At 43.9% G+C, this 19926-nt stretch overlaps 2 pseudogenes; one reads left to right on the forward strand and one right to left on the reverse strand.

Annotated features, from left to right (window-relative positions):
• Positions 1–432: 432 nt before the first annotated feature.
• Positions 433–16400, reverse strand: LOC110198207 (cytochrome P450 2A13-like; annotated as a pseudogene).
• A 770-nt stretch (positions 16401–17170) lies between these two features.
• Positions 17171–18703, forward strand: LOC110198305 (serine hydroxymethyltransferase, cytosolic-like; annotated as a pseudogene).
• Positions 18704–19926: the final 1223 nt, after the last annotated feature.

A 19926-nucleotide genomic window follows, 5' to 3' on the forward strand; every position in this document is an offset into this window, starting at 1 on the left:
TGTCTGTGTGTCATGGGAGAAGGAGTGGGAAAAGCATCATAATGAGAACCATGGAGTCTAGACTTAGTAGGGGCCTCAAAAGACATCTGGCAAATCCCAGCATGATTCCAATAAAGAGAGGGGAAGTGACTTTCCCACAGTCACACAGCTGATAAGTGTCAGAGGCAAGTTATGAACCCAGGTCCTCTTCCTCCAAAGCCTGTACTTTTTCAATTTTGTCTCATCATTGTAAAGCTAGGCTCTGCCACTGCCTCTCTTTGTGACCTGGGGACTGGACTCTTCCCCTCTGGGAGTTTCAATTACCTCATGTATTACCTAAAGAGGTTGGAATCAATGACTCAGAGCTGCCCAGAATTTATTAATACATCTGCCATCCCATCCAGGAGTCCCACAGCCTTCTCCTGTTTCAGCTATGGCTGCCTGGGCTCAGCCTCATCCTTGAGGCAGAAATGAGATGGTGTAGCTCCAGGGGATGGTGGCAAAGCCTACCATCTGAGGGGAGATATCAATGGCCTCTGTTGGGAGTGGAGACTGGAAGTGGAAATTCTGCAGGATGGTGGTGAGGAAGAGGAACAGCTCCATTCTGGCCAAGCCTTCACCAAAACAGTAGTGTTTGCCTAGGGAGATCAGAACTGATCAGGGGTGAGGAGGGCTCTTAGAACAGAGAATGCCAGAACTTGGAGGAACCTTAGTATAGGGATGGTCAATCTTAGGAGGAAACCTAGTGTCCAGGCTGAGAGGAAGCTAGATGGCAAAGGAAATGATAGTCTGTTGGGCTTGGAGTCAAGAAGACCCGAGTTCAAATGTTGCTTAGACATTTAGTATCTTTGTCTTCCTAGGCAAGTCATTTAACCTCTCCAAGCTTCTGTTTTCTCATCTACAAAATAAAGGGGTTGAACTTGATGGTCCCAAAAAATCCCTTTCTGCTTTAAATCTGTGATTCCTTAGAATATAAAATGTCAGATTTGGGAGGGAATTTAGAAGGAAAAGAAATAGCACAAAACATGTTTGGCTCTTGTGCCAGAAAAGGCTTTGTCTAGGAGGGACTCATCTGTAGCAAGGGCAGATTTTGGAAACTTCCTACTTTATCTAATCCTTCTTGCTAATCAGCTGCTATGCTTTTGTTTTTAGGGTGATGAAGGTCCACAAGTGTTATCAATAGCTACTAAATTTTGATGCCCTAAGTCATTGCCCCATTGCCCCACCCTAGGTATGGGTCTGTCCTGATGATGGGATATCAGAGGTAGAAAGACAGAACATGGAGCAGCTCTTTTTCCTCAACCTTCCTGCACTTCCTTCTCTGCAAATTATAGTCTTTAGTTTTACTGACTTGCCCAGGGTCACATAGCCAGTATGTGTTGGAGACGATTGGAACCCAGGTTTTCCTGCCTCTGTGACTAGCTCATAATCCACTATATAACCTTGTCTTCTCAGAAGTATTCTCTCTATCTCTTTCTCTCTCCCTCTTTTCTTCCTGTCTCTTTCTTTTTCCCTCCCTGTCTTTGTCTCCCCTCCTCCTGCCCGTCTTTCTCCACTTCATCCCTGATTTCCTTTGTTGTTCTTTCTTACCCTCAACTCTAGGTCACAGAAGTTTATCCCATTCTGGGATCAGTGCTGAGGGATCCCAACTTCTTTGCCTACCCTGAAGCCTTCAACCCCCAACACTTCCTGGTAGTTCCCTATATCAAAGAAATAATAGGTCCAGTTCTTATCCTTATATTTTGTATCCAATTATATGGGCACATGTTGTTTTCCCTAATAGAATGTAATATCCTTGAGGGCAGGTGCCGTGTTTGTAGTCTTATCATGAAATCCCAGTGCCTAGTAAGCCCATAATAAATGTTAGTGATTGACCGATTGACAGAGAATTAATAAATGAATTATTATTATATCGTGTTATTAATACATTATTAATAGTACATTATAACACACATTATATTATTGGTTTGTTTATTATATTGTGTAATCATAACATATTGTATGCCCTTGCTTCCTTTGAGGAGAAAATGGAAACCATCCCATATGGGATTCCTCTTCTAACTTATGGTATACCTCAAAAACCTCTGCACTTTCCCATACTGTCCCTTTCTTTGCCCCTTGGTCTGTTAAAGAGGTTGCCCTCCTCCTTCCTGTTCCCTTGATCTCATCCCTCCCAATCTTACTGAATTCCCCATCTGGCTTTCTACATTCTAAAAATACTGGCCTATTTGCTGTTGCCTAAATTGATCATTCCATCTCCAGCCCCCACGCCTTTGAAGAACTTTCTTGACTGGAAAATTCCTCACCTCTGCTTCTTAGGCTCCTTAACTTCCTTTGGCACCACCTCCTACTGCAAGCCTTTCCTGATTCTCCTGGTTGCCAATGCTCTCTGTCCAAAAATTATCTGGCCCTTACTTATCTACCTTAGCCTGATCCCTCTCCAATAGAATGCAAGCTCCTTGAGGGCAGAGACTGTTTTTGCTTATCTTTGCTCCACCCCACCCCCACCTCAGAAGTACTTATGTTAGAACTGAGGACCTAAAACATCATCTAGTCCAACCTCCTCATTTTACAAGTGAGGAAACTGAGGCCTAGAAAAGGAATGGGCTTGACCAAAATTATTGTCCCAAGATGACAGATGCTGAATGAGAAAGGACCTCAGAGGACCTTGAGTCCAAGCCCTGAATTTCACAGTTTAGGAATTGAGGCCCAAGGAGATGAAGTGATATGCCCAAGCTCATCCAGGTAGGGAGCATTAGAAATGGAACTTGGCCAAGGTCCTCTGACTCCAGGGCCAGTGCTTTTTTTGGTGCATGTATTTCCTTCCTAAAGAAGGAGGGATATTGGTGAGATTTGGGGGATAAACTTTCTGGAACCCTTAACCCCACAGCCACAAGCCTCTATGGATTGTTCCATCCACTTAGCCACTTACTCTTAAGAAGCTTGGTCAAGTGAAATTAACCTGAGCTGTAGAAGGATAAATTGAGGGTAGACTGGAGAAAAGGAAAGGTTCACCAGGCTCAGGCCACACTGGTTGGGACTAGGGATGAGTTGGGGGTCATGGAGGGGAAGAGAAAAGGCTTTCCTGCTCACCAATGGAAAAGGGGACAAAGGCATCACTCTTCTTGAACTGGACTTTTTCTTCCAGGAAGTGTTGGGGGTTGAAGGCTTCAGGGTAGGCAAAGAAGTTGGGATCCCTCAGCACTGATCCCAGAACGGGATAAACTTCTGTGACCTAGAGTTGGGGGTAAGAAAGAACAACAAAGGAAATCAGGGATGAAGTGGAGAAAGATGGGCAGAAGGAGGGGAGACAAAGACAGGGAGGGAAAAAGAAAGAGACAGGAAGAAAAGAGGGAGAGAGAAAGAGATAGAGAGAATACTTCTGAGAAGACAAGGTTATATAGTGGATTATGAGCTAGTCACAGAGGCAGGAAAACCTGGGTTCCAATCGTCTCCAACACATACTGGCTATGTGACCCTGGGCAAGTCAGTAAAACTAAAGACTATAATTTGCAGAGAAGGTGCCAACTTGCATCAGCGGAGGTAGTTCCCTATATCAAAGAAATAATAGGTCCAGTTCTTATCCTTATATTTTGTATCCAATTATATGGGCACATGTTGTTTTCCCTAATAGAATGTAAGATCCTTGAGGGTAGGTGCCGTGTTTGTAGTCTTATCATGAAATCCCAGTGCCTAGTAAGCCCATAATAAATGTTAGTGATTGACCGATTGACAGAGAATTAATAAATGAATTATTATTATATTGTGTTATTAATACATTATTAATAGTACATTACAACACACATTATATTATTGTTTTGTTTATTATATTGTGTAATCATAACGTATTGTGTTAATAACTATTATAATAAGGTGTCATGGGATGAGTCGTTCAGAACACCCCTAATCGATGGGTTTCCCCCTTCCTCACTTCAACTGATGAAATCACAGGAGGGACAAATCACAGAGACAACAAGGTGTTTGTGTCTTCAAAGAATGATTTTTCACTTTGTTTGCGCTTTAAGTGTGAAAATACTCCCTGGTTTCATTTGAGTGACAGAAGAACAGCTATGCCCTTACTGGTCTGTAAAAATGGAACTTGTCGGTTCTGGGACACATTGGAAACAGGAAGCGACATCAAGGAGTGTGACTTCTGGCAGTCTAGGACACAGCCAGCAATGAAAGAAGAAGGCAGCTGTTGAGGGGCACTATTCACTTCTCCACTTTTTTCCCCTGCCAGAATGTATCCTTACAGTTCTATTGGTTATATTGGTTTGCATCAGAACTAACGATTGACTAGGAAACTGGAAGCAGAGAGAATGAAAAAGAATCTTCAGAGATGGGAGCTTAGTCAAGCTTCAGAAACAAGCAAGCCCAGGATCAAGTTAAGAGGCCTGCTCAGTATAGTCTATGCCCAGGAGGTGCAGGATGAGGACATCAAAGGAAGAGAAAGGATATTGGTTCGAGGTGTGAATTGCTTTGGCCACACATGTTCTCTAAGTATGTGCATCCCTCCAAGTATACACTAAGTACATGGTTACTTTTCCCACTGACAGATGGGTATAGTTATGGGAGAATGTGCCCCAGGTTTACAGTGGGGGGACATTTTATTATGTTGTTCTTAGGATATCACTTCACTAAACATTTTATCTTTGAGATAATTGTCTGCGGGCTGACTTAAAAAGGCAAATGCATCAATGGGGCCTTAAGAACTCTACCTTTAGGAGTACACATTCATAGAATATATTAAACTCCAGGGTGGTAGATGCCCCCCAGAGACCTAACTTATGAGTTCAAGCTACTGAAGTAGCCCAGAGGGAGTGCTATGTACTAATAATGGCTGTAATTTCTATAGGCTTTAAGGCTAGCAAAATATTTTTCATACATTATCTTTTTTGAGCCTCATTAACAATATATATTATTACCATCACAATGTCACTGATAAGGAAGTTGATATGCATCGAGATTGAATTGGCTAAATGACTTGGCCATTGTCACAAATATAAGATAAAATGATAGAGTGAGAAAGAAAGAAAAAAGAGAAGGGAGAAATAAGAGAGACAGAGATACAGACAGAGAGAGGAGGGAGGGGAGGGGAGGGGAAAGGAGGGGGAGGGGAGGAAAAAGAGAGAAGAAAACAGAGAAAGGGAGACATAAACAGGAAGAGATAGAGGGAAGCAGAGAGGGAGAAAGAAGGAATGGGAACAAGAGAGCTGAGTTGAGGATCCATCGGAGCAAAGGGTTTGGAAGAGAAACGTGGGGAATGTCTGGGTTCAGGAAGAAGACAAAAGGAGGGATGTCCTAGGTGAGAGGGATGTGAGGGAGGTTCTAGGGTAAAGAGAATGAGTGAATACTGAAGAGTGAGGATGATAGATCCAGATTTAGGAAAACAGAAAGAGATGGAGAAGTTCCTGGGGTAAGAAGATGGGGGTGTGGAGCTAAAAATGAGAGGCTCCTACCTTGGGAAGAAGGAAGCCCTGGAATTTGGTATCCTTGGTGACCCTCCGGGAAACCCCCATGGCAATTATGTTCCCAAACCTCTGGATCTCATGGATGATGGCCTCTGTGTATGGCTTCTTGGCCTTGTCCTCAAACTTGGGTGATCGGTTCCGCTCAATCACGCAATCAATTTCCTCTTGGATTTTGGCTGTGGTTAGGGGAGAGGCAGGAAACAAGGGTGTTAGAGAGACCCCAGGGAAGTCTCAAGGGAACAGATGGAGTGTGGAGGTTGGATATACCCTGAGATAGGAGACGCAGGGATGAGAAGTGAAGGGGATAATCTATGTTCTGAGGATGTGTGTGTGTGTGTGTGTGTGTCTGTGAAGAACATCTCTGTGTGAGATGAAGAAACAAATATTTGGGGCAGCTCCTAGTGTTCCAAAGGACATCTAAGGGGAGCATGTCAGGGGGGCTTACCTTCCACTTCTGGGTGTTTCGTTAGCAAAAGGAAGCCATAGCAAAGGGTCATGCTAACAGTCTCAGTGCCAGCAAAAACAGGTTCAGAGTAGTCATGATTAAGTTGTGAATGAAGAATTCTGTGTTTGGATTTTCCTTTTCTGTTGGGGGGAGTGGACAGGGCTCAGGGCTCACTACCCCCACATACACGATATTTGCTGCACCTCTTCACTCTTCAGCCTCAAGGCCTCCTTTCCCCCCCCGTCAGCTCAATTTCTTTGAGCCCCAGGAATGTACAGGGATGAAGGGGGGGTGGAACCATCAATGGCCCCTGATAAAGCTGGAATATCTCAGTTCAAAGGAACCCAGTAAGCTATCTAATCTCCTCAGAATTCAGATGAACATAAATTTAGTACTGAAAAGGACCTTACACAGTGTCGAATCCAGCCACTCTCATGAAGAAATGAGGGCACAGAGGGGTTAGAACCTGCTCAGAGTAACATAGCTAGTAAGTATCTGAGGTGGGATTTGAACTCGTGTATGCCTGACCCCTGAGTCTATAGCCTTACCCACTACAGTATGCCACCTTAGAATCCCAGGATGGTAGACCTGAGAGACACCTCAGAAGCCACAGAAACCCTCACATTAAGCTTCTTGATGAGTGGTGGTCCAACCTCTGCCTGAAGACTTCCAAAGAGGGAGAACCCATCAGTTCTCTGGTAGCCCATTGCACTTTTGGACAGTTCTCACTGTCAGGAAGTTGTTTCTCCCTGACATCAAACCTAAATTCTTCCCTTTACCATTTCTCCCATTGCTCTTGGTTCTGCTCTTGGGGACCAACACAACGAATCTAATCTCCCCCATCCTACATTTTATAGATGAAGGAAGAGAGACCCAGGGAAAGGAAAGGACTTCCCAAGCTCTTGTGAAGAGAGTCAGGGAAGGCTGCTGGGACTAAATTATTGACTTCTGGATCACCCAAGTCCCTATACCCAGCTTATAAATATCTAAAGTGGCAGGGACAATGGAGAATGGGGAACATCCATTTGTGTCTCTTTGTGTTGGCCTTCTCTTCCTGTGTCTCTATTTCCGATTTTCTGTCTCTGTTTCTGCATCTATCTCCATCTTTTTCTCTGTGTCTGCTTTGGTGTTATTCTGTGTCCCGCATCTCTGTATCTTGCTTTCTCCATTTGTCGTTCTACCTTTATCACTCTTTGCCAAATTGGCAGTGACCTTCTGAACTGCTCAGTATATCTGCATCTGTGATCGTGGGTTCTTTGTGAATGTACCTCCTGACATGTGCCACAGGGTACTCCTGAGCCTCGCCTCTGGAAGGCTGAAACTTGCCACCCAATGTCTGCTAGTGTGGCCTGCTCATGTCCAAGACCTGCTACCTGATGTCTGTGAATCTCACTTCCCAATATCTGAGATTTCCCTCAGAGATCTGCAACACCCTCAGTCTGAGGTCTTAGCCCATCCATTCCATTTTCACCTGCCCATTGGGCTGTTACCTCCTGCATTGATCAGGAAGGAGTCAATGAAGTTCCACAGTGAGTTAGGGTCAAAGGTGGCCTGGTTCAGCTGGATCTTCTCAGTGATGAAGGCCTCCAATCCTTTCAGTTCCTTGAACACTTGCTGCTGAGGTCCTGGCAGGTGCTTCATCACTCCAGAGAACATCTCATATAGCTGGGGGAGTGCACAAGATAACTCATGGGGTACAGGACACTGAAGCAGTGCCCAAGGGATGTCAAGAGGATGGAGTGGGTTATCAGCATGAAAGATGGTAGTTTAGGATGAGGAATGGGGCTCATTATGGAGAACAGGTGGTCAGGAGGGGCCACAGAATCAGATTGGAATGGGTCAGTCAGGATGAGAGATGAGCATCTGACTGGGAGTTGGACATCAAGACATAGGCATAGGACCAGATAAGGGATGAGCAGGGTATGCTGGAAGATAAGAATGGGGAAAGGAGGTCAGACTGAGGAAGGGGATCAAGGATGGGCATGAGCTCATATTGAGAATAGTGGGGTCAGATTCAGGAATAGGGTATAGGAGGTAAAGGACAGAAATGAAACCTGAGGATTGAAGGATGAAGGTGAGTAGAGACCCAGCTGTGTGGGAGAGAAGGTCTTGGGACTCACCTGTCCCAGGCATGTGGCTGTGAACCAGAAGCTCCCCAGCATCATTTGCAACAGAGACAAGAACTGCTTGTCCTCATATTCATAGCGATCACCAAAGACAATGGAGCAGATGACATTGGAGACTGTGCAGCTCAGCATGAAGGTAGGGTCAATGGGGGCCCCTGTAGCCCATCCAGGTCAACACGGACACGGAGATAAGGAAGCACAGTGGTAGAGTGTTGAAGAAAGAGGACAAAAGCAGAGGGATTGAGAAGGGGGAAAGAGGAAGCAGAAGAAAGAAAGAAACAGAGACCCCAACAGATGCATGGAGACAGTTTTGGATAGAGATAATATAAAAGGGGAGGTGACAGGGGAGTAGGAGAGAGAATAAAAATGCACAGAAAGTGGATTGAGGCAGAGACAGGGAGAGAAAGAGATAATGACTCTTCTTTGACTCTCACAGGCTCCTCCAAAGGTCAGCCAATATCCCCACCACCAAAATAATTAAGAGACCTTAGAAGCCATCATGGCCACAAAGCCAGGAGCAATCAGTGAACCCGTCTTCCTACCTCCAAGATCTACACTCTATCCATTATTCCACAATGTCTTTGAGGTAGTTTAGGACACAAGCAATATCATGATCATTTTATAGGGAAGGAAACTGAGCCCCAGAGAAGGGAGGTGATTTGCTCAAGTAATGAGTGGTAGAAATGCAATCCGTGCCCAGGTCTCCTGATTCTAAGTACAATGCCCTATCCATGACCCTAGGTTGCCTCCCCTTACCTAGCATGTCAGATGGAAGGGATCTTTACAGCTACCTAGTCCATCTAGTGAAAACCCTTCTTTTTACAGATGAGAAAACTCTGACCAAGGTCACATGTTCGGTAGGTCAACATGCTAACTCACAGAGCATCAGAGTCAGAAAGGATCATATACTCCAAACCCTCTAATTTTATAGGGAAGAAGAAACTGAAGTTCAACATGAGGAAAAGACTTGCCCAAGATCACACAGCCAGTGAAGGACAAAGCTGAAACTCTAATCTGGGTATCTTGGATCAGGGAGAGGGTCAGTCTCTGAACCTAGACACTAAGAATCACAGAATCATTGCTTTATTTGTGGAAGGGAAGCTAGAGCTCACCATCTATTCCATCCTTCATATTTTTGCAGAAAAGGAAACAAAGGCCTAGAGAAGTGAGGTCACTTGCTCAAAAACACAAAGCAAGTAAGTGGAGTAGTTCAAATCAAGCTCAGGTCCTCTGACTCCAAATGCAAGACTTCTCCCACAGCAAGATTTAGAAATCAGCTGTTGTCATTTGTCCTTCATTTACAAAGAGGAACGTTGACATCATGGGATGATGACTTGCACATGAGCTAGTATTAAATGAGGCAAAGTTGCACAAAGGTATTGGTCTCACTCTCTCTACTACAGTCATTGAAATCCAGTGTCAAGACAAGAGTCAGGATGACTGTCAATGGCCCAGGATTCAGGGAATGACCTTGGTGCCTTCAATGCCCTACCAAACTCTAATGGCTCCATGGCGCCTCCTTCAGTTGCCTTCATGGCCATTGGAGTTACTTGTTCTCATCCCCCCATTCCAACAGGAGGAAGTCTTCATATGCTTGAGATGGACACCCACCTAAGTCACCAATAGCTTTGAGGCCCATACCCTCAACATGGTTTATCCTGTCTTTCAAGACAATTTTTTTCAGGGTGTAGCCGCTTTACATGCTATAGCTTCTTGGAGCCACAGGTGACAGCTGGGTGGCAAGCGGACACCGAAGGAGGATGAGAAGCCTCTGCAAGCTCTCACACTTGTTCCTCCTGGGACACCCGATACACCTGAGAGATTAGCTAGTGTTAGATGTAAGGGAGAAATAAGTCACAGAGAACAGTAGCCAATTTGGGGGGAGACCGTAAAGTTGAGGTTAACCTTGTCCAAGGTCCTGAAATCTTCTTAGGACCCACTCACCTTTTGTCCCTCGAGAGGCCTCAATGAGGAAGCCAGCTTCTTCTTGGATGCACTCCTCAATGCTCCTCTTTCCCATGCCAAAGTTCCTGACGGTGGTGATGGAGAATAGTCGGAAGTGCTGGGCCCTCTCCCCATTACTGAAGATCATGCCTGGACAGGGGCAAGAAGGAGGAAATGGGCTCAGACAGGCTTGGAAAGAAACATGAAGTGGCCACCTGGAAAGAGCCAAGGAGGGAGAGAGAAACAAGGAGAGGTAGGGACAAAAAGAGAAACAAAGAAATATGGAGAAAGGGAGGTGGGAAGACAGGGAGAAACAGAGAAATGGAAAGAGAGAGCTAGGGAGACAGGAAGAGGCAAAGAGATAGGGAGACAAGGAGTCATTGGATGGCAAGCAGAGACAGAGAGAAAAAGAAGATGTTAAAACAAGGAGAGACAGAGATAGAGAGGTGGATATAGGGAGACAAGGAGAGAAAGAGAAACAAGCAAAAGAGAGGAGACAGAAAATGCTAAAGAGATATAGGGAAAGACTGAACAGATAGGGAGAAGGGGATATACAGAAAAGGGGAGGGAAAGAAAGGAGAAGGGAACAGGAAGGCAATCAGAGAAAGACAGGTAGAGATATGAATAGACAAGGGAGTGAGGGAAAAATGGTAAAACAAAGATGGAGAGAAACATGGAAAGGTGGGAAATATGGAGAGACTCAGAGTGGGAGTCAGAGAAACAGGTAAAGTAGGGAGGTAGAAGACTTCCAAGATGGTGGAGTAAGAGGTAAGTCTCTCTTACCCTTCCCTATCAATCCCTGAACTCCCAGAAAATATCACCATAGGAAAAACTCTGAAACAGCTGAACCAGAAGAAAGATGGGGTGCAGCAGTCCAGTAGCCCAGGTAGCTTGAGGAATCAACTGGAAAGGCCCCTCTTACTTTGGGGGAAGGGGAGCAGTACAGAACGGGAGGTGTCCCAGCAAGCTAGTGAAAAGCCCCACCTCAGAATACCAGCAAGAGATCCTGAAGCCCAGGTGGTGTAGCAGGCAAACACTAACACCTGGACCCCCAAGTGCCTCATTGAGGGTGGGGGAACTGGTGGAAACAAGCTCAGAAAACCACCAGGTGCCTTGGCATTCTACAGCCACTGGTTCTCCCAGTGCCTCAGCAAAACCAAGGGAAGCAGCACTCCAAGGGGCCCCAGGTGGATAAACACCCTACAACATCCATCTGAAAGTAGCTGAAGAAAGCAAAAGGGAGGAAAGGCCTAGGTGAGCAGGAAATCTCCAGGAGCCACACTACCCAATCCTACCCCTAGAGTTCCAGTGTTGCTGATTCCAGCCCAACACCAGGTAAGCTGCCAGAACCCTACAGCCTCCAACTGCCAACATTGGAGGCCCCAGCACACAAAGCCATTGACCAAGCCCTAGGCTCCCAACACAAGAAGCTTGGGTCAGTGACCTCTGCTCTCCAGCAGGAGAGCCCAATCTCTTTAAAGGCAGGGAAATAAGCAAACATCATGAGCAAAAAGAAATGTATGATAGATTGTTATTATGGGAAGAGTGAAGATCAAGGCAGAAATTCTGAAGAGGACAACATTGTCAACAAACCCACATCTGGAACCTCAAAAGGGAATATGAACTGGTCTGAAGCCCAAAAAGCCTTCTTAGAAGAGCTCAAGAAGGATTTTAAAAGTCAAATGAGAGAGGTAGAAGAAAAAATGGGAAAAGAAATGAGAGGTATGCAAGAGAGAGTCAATAGCTTGGAAAAAAGGACAAAAATTAACTGTAGAAAACAAGTCCTTAAAAAATACGATTGGCCAACTGGAATAAAAAAAAGTACACTGAAGAAAACAAGTCCCTAAAAAATAAAATTAGCCAAATGGGGAAGGAGGTACAAAATCTAATAGAAGAAAACAATTTGTTAAAAATTAGAATTGAGCAAATGGAAGCTAATGACTCTATGAAAACAAAAGAGTGGAAAAAATAGATGCAAACATAAAATACCTCATTGGTGAAACAACTGACCTGGAAAATAGATCCAGGAGAGACAATTTAAAAATTATTGGTCTACCTGAAAATCATGATGAAAAAAAGAGCCTGGACAGTATCTTTCAGGAAATCATAAAGGAAAACTGCCCTGAGGTCCTAGAACCAGAGGGTAAAATAGCCATAAAAAGAATCCACCAATCACCTCCTGAAAGAGATCCCAAATTGAAACACCAATATAGTAGCCTAATTCTAAAATTACCAGGTCAAAGAAATACTGCAAGCAGCCAGAAAGAAACAATTTAAATATCATGGAACCACAGTCAGGATTACACAGGACCTTGCAGCTTCTACATTAAAAGACCATAGGGCATGGAATATGATATTCTCTAAGGCAAAGGAGCCTGGATTACAACCAAAGATCAACTACCCAGCAAAAATGAGCATGATCTTTCAGGGGAGGAGATGGATATTCAATGAAATAGGGGACTTCCATACCTTCCTGATAAAAATACCAGAGCTCAACAGAAAATTTGATCTTCATATAAGACTCAAGAGAGACATAAAAAGGTAAATGGGACAGAAAGAAACAACATGTTATTAATAAGGGCAAACTGTTTACATCCCTACAAGGGAAGATGACACTTGTAACTCTTGAGAACTGTATTGTTATTACACCATGTTAAAGGGGTATACATAAAGGGGGTGGGTATAAATTGACTTTGGTGTAATGATGAAAAAAATCTAATCAAGTGGGTTAAATGGATCCCAATGAATTAATCTGACCTAAGAAAATATACTGAGAGAAAAGGAAAGGAGGAGGCAGACAAGGGTAAATTATATCACAGGAAAAGGCACAAAAACCTATTACAGCAGAAGGAAAGAAGGGAGGGAGATGAGCATTGTTTGAACCTTACTGTCATCAGATTTGGCTCAAGAAGGGAATAACATAATCAGTTAGGCATAGAAATCTAACACACCCTATGGGCAGTAGGAGGGAAAAGGGGAAAGGAAAAGGGAGGGGAACACGATGGTCAAAAGCAAAACATTAGTGAGGAGGGAAAAGGAGAAAGAAAAACATAAACGGGGGGGAAGGATGGGGAGAAAGACAGAGATAGTAATTGTAATTGTGAGTGTGATATATGGATGTAATGGAATACTATTGTGCTATAAGAAATGATGAACAGGCAGACTTCAGATAAACCTGGAAAGACTTGTATGGTTTGATGCTGAGTGAAGTGAGCAGAACCAGGAGAATGTTGTACACAGTAACAGCCACGTTGAGTGATGACTGACTTTGATAGACTTAACCCCTCTCAGCAGTACAAGGATCTAAGACATCTCCAAAAGCCTCATGATGGAAAATTCTATACACGTCCAAAGAAAGAACTATGGAGTTTGAATGCAGATCAAAGCATACTATTTGCTATTTTTTTCTTCTCTTGTGTTTTGTTTCTTCTTTCTGGTGGTTCCTCTCATTAGTTCTAATTCTTATTTACAACATCACTAATGTGAAAATATGTTTAACAGGAATGTGCATGTATAGCCTATATTAGATTGTGCACCATCTTGGGGGGAAGGGAGGGAGGGAGAGAAAAATTTAAAACTCAGAAGCTTACTGAAGAGATTGTTGATTTATTAAATTAAATTAATAAACCATTTAAAAAACAGATAGGGAGGTAGAAGAAGAAACCAATAGATAGGTGGAAAGACTGGGGAGATAAGAATATGAGGAAAGAATGAGAAATGGAGAGATAGAGGAAGATTATGATACAAAGAGAGACAGGAAAGAAATGAGAGACAGAAAGTTGCAGAGACAAAGAGGCTGGAGCAAAAGGGAGAAGCAGAAAGATGAAATGAAGAAACAGATAAATAGAAAGACAAGAATAAGCAAAGAAAAAGGAGAGATAGTGAGAGACAAAGAAAGATGAAGAGACACAAGAGATAGCAAGAAAGGGAGAGAGATGGGGAGAATGGAAGAGGAAATGAGGAGACAAAAAATGGATAAACAGATTAAGAGACAAGCAGGCAGTTGAGAGAGGCAATGATGGGATAAGGGAGGGGAGGGAACAGAAGATGGTAGTTCATGGAGGAATCCTGGCCAGCAACCTAGAGGAGGCCACATTGGCCTGGGGACAGTTGTGTGTGTGTGTGTCCCTTCCCAGACACTCACCGAAGCCCTTAAAGAGCCAGTTGAAGGTGGTCTGCTCCCCCCGACCAGAGAACTCCTCTGCTTGGCCAACACGTGCCTCCTTCACAGCCTCATACCCAGTCAGGACTATGACGGTCCTGGGCCCAGGTGCACTGTGAAGACGGGCCCGAAGTTTTCCCCAATCCGGAGGGCATGGAGAAGCCAGAATAATCAGAGTTTTACCTCCAAGGTCCATGATTTCCTCCCTCTTAGTTCTCTCCCCTGAAAGATAACCCCTCACCCATCATCCCTCAGCAGCTTTTTAAATAATTTCTACTTGTGACTTAGCCATCAGTAACAGACAGACGTTTTAGACACACAAAGGATGAAGAAGAGTTTTATAAAACCCTCTTGTACTCCATTTATTCATTTTTAAATAAATAAAGAAATAATATACATATATATTTTAAAAATAAATTCAAATAAATCAATTACACATATATGTATATTTATCTTTTTTTGTGAGATGCTGCATGGCATATGGAACACCAGCTTAGCAGTCAGGGAGACCTGGGTTCAAATCACTCCTCAGACACTTATTAGCTGTGTGACCCTGGGCAAATCACTTCATCTCTGCCTCAGTTTCCTCATCTGTAAAATGAGGGGTTTGGACTCAAAGGCCTGTCAGATTCTTTCCAACTCTAAATCCACAAACCCATGATCTTCGGTTTAGCAAAACAGTAACAATATTGCTCTGTTTTTTCCTCCGTTTTCCATGTTTTTTTTTCCTGTGACCAGGCAATAAACATATATTTATTAGGCATCTACTGTGCACCAGGCACTGTGATAAATCCTGGGGACAGAAAGAAAGCAAAGACAGTCCTTGGTCTCAACGAGTTCACAGTCTAATGGGGAGAAATTATACAGAGAACTAGGTGGAAACAGGCTCTCGACAGGATCAATGGGAGGTGAACAACAGAGAGAAAGCTGTGACAGGAAGGGCGCCTCTTACTGAAGGTGGGATCTTACCTGAGACTTGAAGAGATCCAGGGATATCAGGAGGAGGATTTTAAAATGTCTTTTGTGGGGCAGCTAGGGGGCACAGTGGATAGAGCACTGGCCGTGGAGTCAGGAGGACCTGAATTCAAATCCAGCCTCAGACACATAACACTCACTAGCTGTGTGACCCTGGGCAAGTCACTTAACCCCAATTGCCTCACAAAAAATAAAATGTCTTTCAGGTGCTCCTTTTGGATGGGGAGTAGGGCATATCTATTCCAAGCCCATCATCTACACTGGGCTTCCTTAAACAAGTAAGCAAAGTGACGAGAAACTAACGAACCCCATGGCCATGGAAGAGAAGAAGCATGGAGACCCCTTTTTTGTCAAGAGATCCCTCTAGGCTCTCAGCTCTCCACCTCCCCCTCTCTCCCGTGGGTCTTCTCTCTCAGGCCCTCAGGCCGGCTCTCCTTCTCTCTTGGTCACTTCTCCACCATTCCCCCTGAATCCCTCTCTTGCAACCCATCTCTGCCCATCCCTCCCCACAAAGAGGTTCTGTGCTTTTCTTGGAGACTCTTTCCCAAAAGATCACAAAATTCAGCCCTTAGAGACTATCTAGCCCAACCTGGACATGTTGCAGAGAGGGAAACTGAGGACTAGAGAGAGGAAAGGAGCTTCCTCAAATCAGTAGGAAGAAGCAGAGATTTTCCTGTCTCCATCTCTCTGTCTTTCCCCATGTCTCCTTCTCTCTGACCCTCCCAGAGCCTCCCTCCAGCCACCCTGGAACCTGTAAATGCACATGAGATATCTCTCTGTGTGTCTGTCTCTTTGCTGCTTGTGTTTCTCTGTCTCACTCTGTGTCTTTAGTCCATCTCTTTGTTCTCTTAGTATCCACTTCTGTCTCTTCCTCTGTTACTGTTTCTCCCTTTCTGGTTCCTCTTCTCTATGCATCACTCCCTGTCTCTGCCACCCTTGTTGATTATCTGTTTCAGTCCCTGTCTCTGTGACTTCATGTCTCTCCCTGTCTGTCTGTCTGAGCACCTGCCTCCTCCTCACCTAGTCTCTATTTCTTTACTCCTTGTGCCTCTCTGTCTCTTTCAATCTGTTTCTCTGTGTCAGTCTCTGCATCTTCTCCCTCTTGTCCCCATCCCACCCACAGCCTCAGTACCTTCATGAGGGAGTGATATATCTACTCAGTGTTGAGCTGCAGGTAGTTGCGGGGGGGGGCCAGGGGGAAGGCTGCTGCAAGCTTTCCTCTGTCTCCATACTGAGAGCACCACCAGGGCAGAGAGGCAAAAGAATAGGGCCCCCAGCAGCAGCCCAGAGGCCAGCATGGTGGAGGTGGCAGAGACCTCGCTGCAGTGTTGTCTAGGGTTTGGGAAGATGCTGAGCCAGGACTGGGAACCAGATAAGGCTGTTCTTGACTTTTAAGCTTGAGCCTGGGGGTGGAAATTATCACCTGGCATTGATCCCAGGTCTCTTATGCAACATTCTCAAGACTAACCCATTCCTCCCCTGAGACCCAGGACTGGCCAAATCTGAAGGCCACAGAGGGAGAGGGATTGAATGTAGTGTGGGCTCAGAGACTTAATGATCCCAGAGGGTAAAAGTAGAAATGGGGGAGATTTAAAAGGGTGTCATAAGCCAAAGATGAAGTTCTGAGTCTCAGAACGCAACAGTGGAAGTTTGGGAAGGATTTAGTAATAGGGCTTGGAGGGCAGGGCATCTCAGAACTTGAAGATGAGGCTGTAGGGGGTCAAATGAAGACCCTGAATAGACTTCTAACTGGCTGAGACCTTACTAAGTCCCTCCTTCTCTCTGGGCCATCCATTTCCTCTTTGTGTGAGGGAAAAAAGTGTATCAGATGAGCTCTAAAAAACCCCTCAGCCAGATATTGTCTGTGTCTGTGGAGCATGGGATCTTGTACCTATTGTTACCAAGTATTCCTTTAAACATAATATTCACAAAAACCAAGAACTGATACAACCACGAGACAAATAAATCTCAAGCCAACTTCTCTTGCGTCAAGCTGAAAAAGGTCATGCTTGTGTATCTTGCGCTACTTGCTGATTGGTGCCCACCCAGGAATCCTTAGACCAGAAATATGACATCAGCAGTCAAGGGAGAGAACCCTAATCTTAACTTCTGGCAAGCACCCCAAAATATGCTGACACAGACACTGAAAGACAATGACATAGAAGTGAATGCGATCATCAAGGAGGAAAATAATCACCAGAAGACTGAGTTGGAACTGATTGCCTCAGAGAATTTTTCAAGCCAAGTAGCACTGGAAGCCTTGGATTCTTGTTTGAATAACACATGTTCAAAAGGATTCCCAGGCCAGAGGGATTATGGTGGCACCCAGTTTGTGGATGAATTAGAGATTCTCTGTCAGAAGAGAGTTCTGCAGCTCTGTGGCCTGGACTCACAAAGCTGGGGAGGTCAATGTTCAGCCATACTCAGGATCTCCTGTGAGTTTTACAGTGTACATAGCCCTAATGGAACCACATGGGAGGATTATGGGTCTAGACCTGCCTGATGGGAGTCACCTCACCCATGGGCTCATGATAGATAAGAAGAAAGTCTCTGCTTCCTCCATCTTTTTTGATTCCCTGCCCTATAAGGTAAACCAAAATACTGGCTATATTGACTGTGACAAATTAGAAGAAAATGCCTACTTCTTCCACCCAAAGCTGATCATTGCAGGAATCAGTTGCTCTTCCAGGAACCAGCTGCTATGCCCACATATGGAAGATTTCAGATGATAATGGGACATATCTTATGGCTGAGATGGTCCACATTAGTGGACTAGTAGCAGCTGGGGTAATCCCCTTCCCCTTTGAACACTGTCACATGGTGACCACCGCTATACACAAAACCCTTCAAGATTGCCAGACTGGCATGATCTTCTACAGGAAAGGTGTGTGGAGTGTGGACTTTAATACAGGCAAAGATATGATATACAATCTGGAGTCACTCATTAATTCAGCTATTTTCCCAGGACTACAGGGACTGCCTCACAACCATGCCATTGCAGTAATTGCTATATCTCTGAAGCAAGACTTGACACCTGAATTTAAGGCTTTTCAGCAACAGGTGGTTGCCAACTGTAGCCATGATGGAGCTGGGTTACCATGTAGGAACAGGTGGTTCTGACAATCACTTCATCCTTGGGGAAGTAGGTAACAAAAGCACAGATTGAGGAAGAGCTGAGAAGGTTCTTGCTCTCTTGCTTATAACAAGAACATCTGTCCAGGAGGTAAAAGTGCATTGAGACCTAGTGGACTGAGACTGGGAACCCCAGCTCTGACCTCTCAAGAACTACTAGAAGAAGATTTCTACAAAGTAGCCTGCTTTATTCATGAAGGAGCAGAACTGACCTTGCAGATTCAAAAAGACCTTGGTCCCCAGGCCAGCTTGAAAGAATTCAAGAAGAAACTTTTGGAGGATGCAAAGTATCAGGGTGTTTATCAAGGCCATCAGAGACAAAATGGAGAGCTTTGCAGATGGTTTTCCTCTGGCTGGGATCCCTGACTTTTTAAATCAGACTGGACACTGTCAACAATCTCTTCATTTCAGAGCCGGATTGGAAATATTTAGCCTGAAGGCTACCCAAGTGCCAAAAGCCCCCTTTTAAGAAAAGGGAAGTAGAAGAACGTATAAATCGGAGGGGAAGCTAAGGGGAGTGTAAGGTTAGGGGTTATTTGGAGTGGGGAACTTTTAAATGAGCTTTTCTAAATCTCCATATTGAAATAATTACCATTTGGCAGTCACTGAGGACTTGGGCTTGTACCACTCCAAAAGATGGTGTACAAACCATAGAACTCAGTTTGAAAAGTTCATTATTAATTATTTGGGGGATACTTAACTAATTAGTGAATTTATTTTGAGTCTCTCTTACCTAATTTTTGCATAAGATTGGTATATCCTGTAGCCATTTGGTGTATGTAATTTAAAAGTATTACTTAAATAATTTTACTTAACCTTCACTGCAGCAGTCAGTTGGCCTGCTCATGACGTGTTGCAGCAGCTCAGAAAACATCCATGTTCATAGCTTGCATAAGGTACTCAATCTCAGTATCACGTTGTTCAGTAGAATGCCATAAGAACTGAATCATGTCGATTTTAGTTGGAGAGGAAAGTATTGTGAACCTTCAGCATAAAATTACAAGCCTAACAAGTTTTGTGTCTGGTATAACATTATGTCAAAGGAGCTCCAAGTACCTTATAAATGCTATCTTTAACCCTCAGTGCTTTGGAGACCTAGGTGACAACTGTGACCCTTGTTTCTACAGGGACAGATCACATATGAGCGATCACTTGCTGAGTCAAGATACTTGGCAATGACAGCCTTCTATTCTAGTGTGAGATATTGGTGTATTCTTTACAATCAGGGTACCTGAAGCTGGTGCCTTCCCAAAGAAACTTTTTCAAATGGCTGAGTGCAAAACAGTAATGACCATTTTTTTAAATAAGCACAATAAAATTAAGCATAGAATGTGATGAGAATTATAGCTTTAAAAATACAACCAGGTTTGTATTTCAAACATATCTGAATTCAAATAAATTCATTTTTAACAATAAAAAATATTAAATCTCTAACTCAAACCCTCATATGTGAACCATTTATACCTTAATCTAATTAGGGAATTACAGGGGAGGGAGAGGAGGCCACAATTATTACATTTTAGGATTTGGAATTGAGATCTTTGACCTTGGGATCCTCTAACCTAATTTTTGTTCTTTTCTTTTAAAATAGTTAATGTATTTTTGCTGATAGACTTAACCATTATCCACAAATACAAACATTTCTAACCATTTAGTTTTGCAGATGAAGAAATTGAAAGGTAAAGTTGAGAC

This window comes from Phascolarctos cinereus, unplaced genomic scaffold (assembly GCF_003287225.1).
Source record: "Phascolarctos cinereus isolate Bilbo 61053 unplaced genomic scaffold, phaCin_HiC Scaffold_726;HRSCAF=1367, whole genome shotgun sequence".
Lineage (NCBI taxonomy): Eukaryota > Metazoa > Chordata > Mammalia > Diprotodontia > Phascolarctidae > Phascolarctos > Phascolarctos cinereus.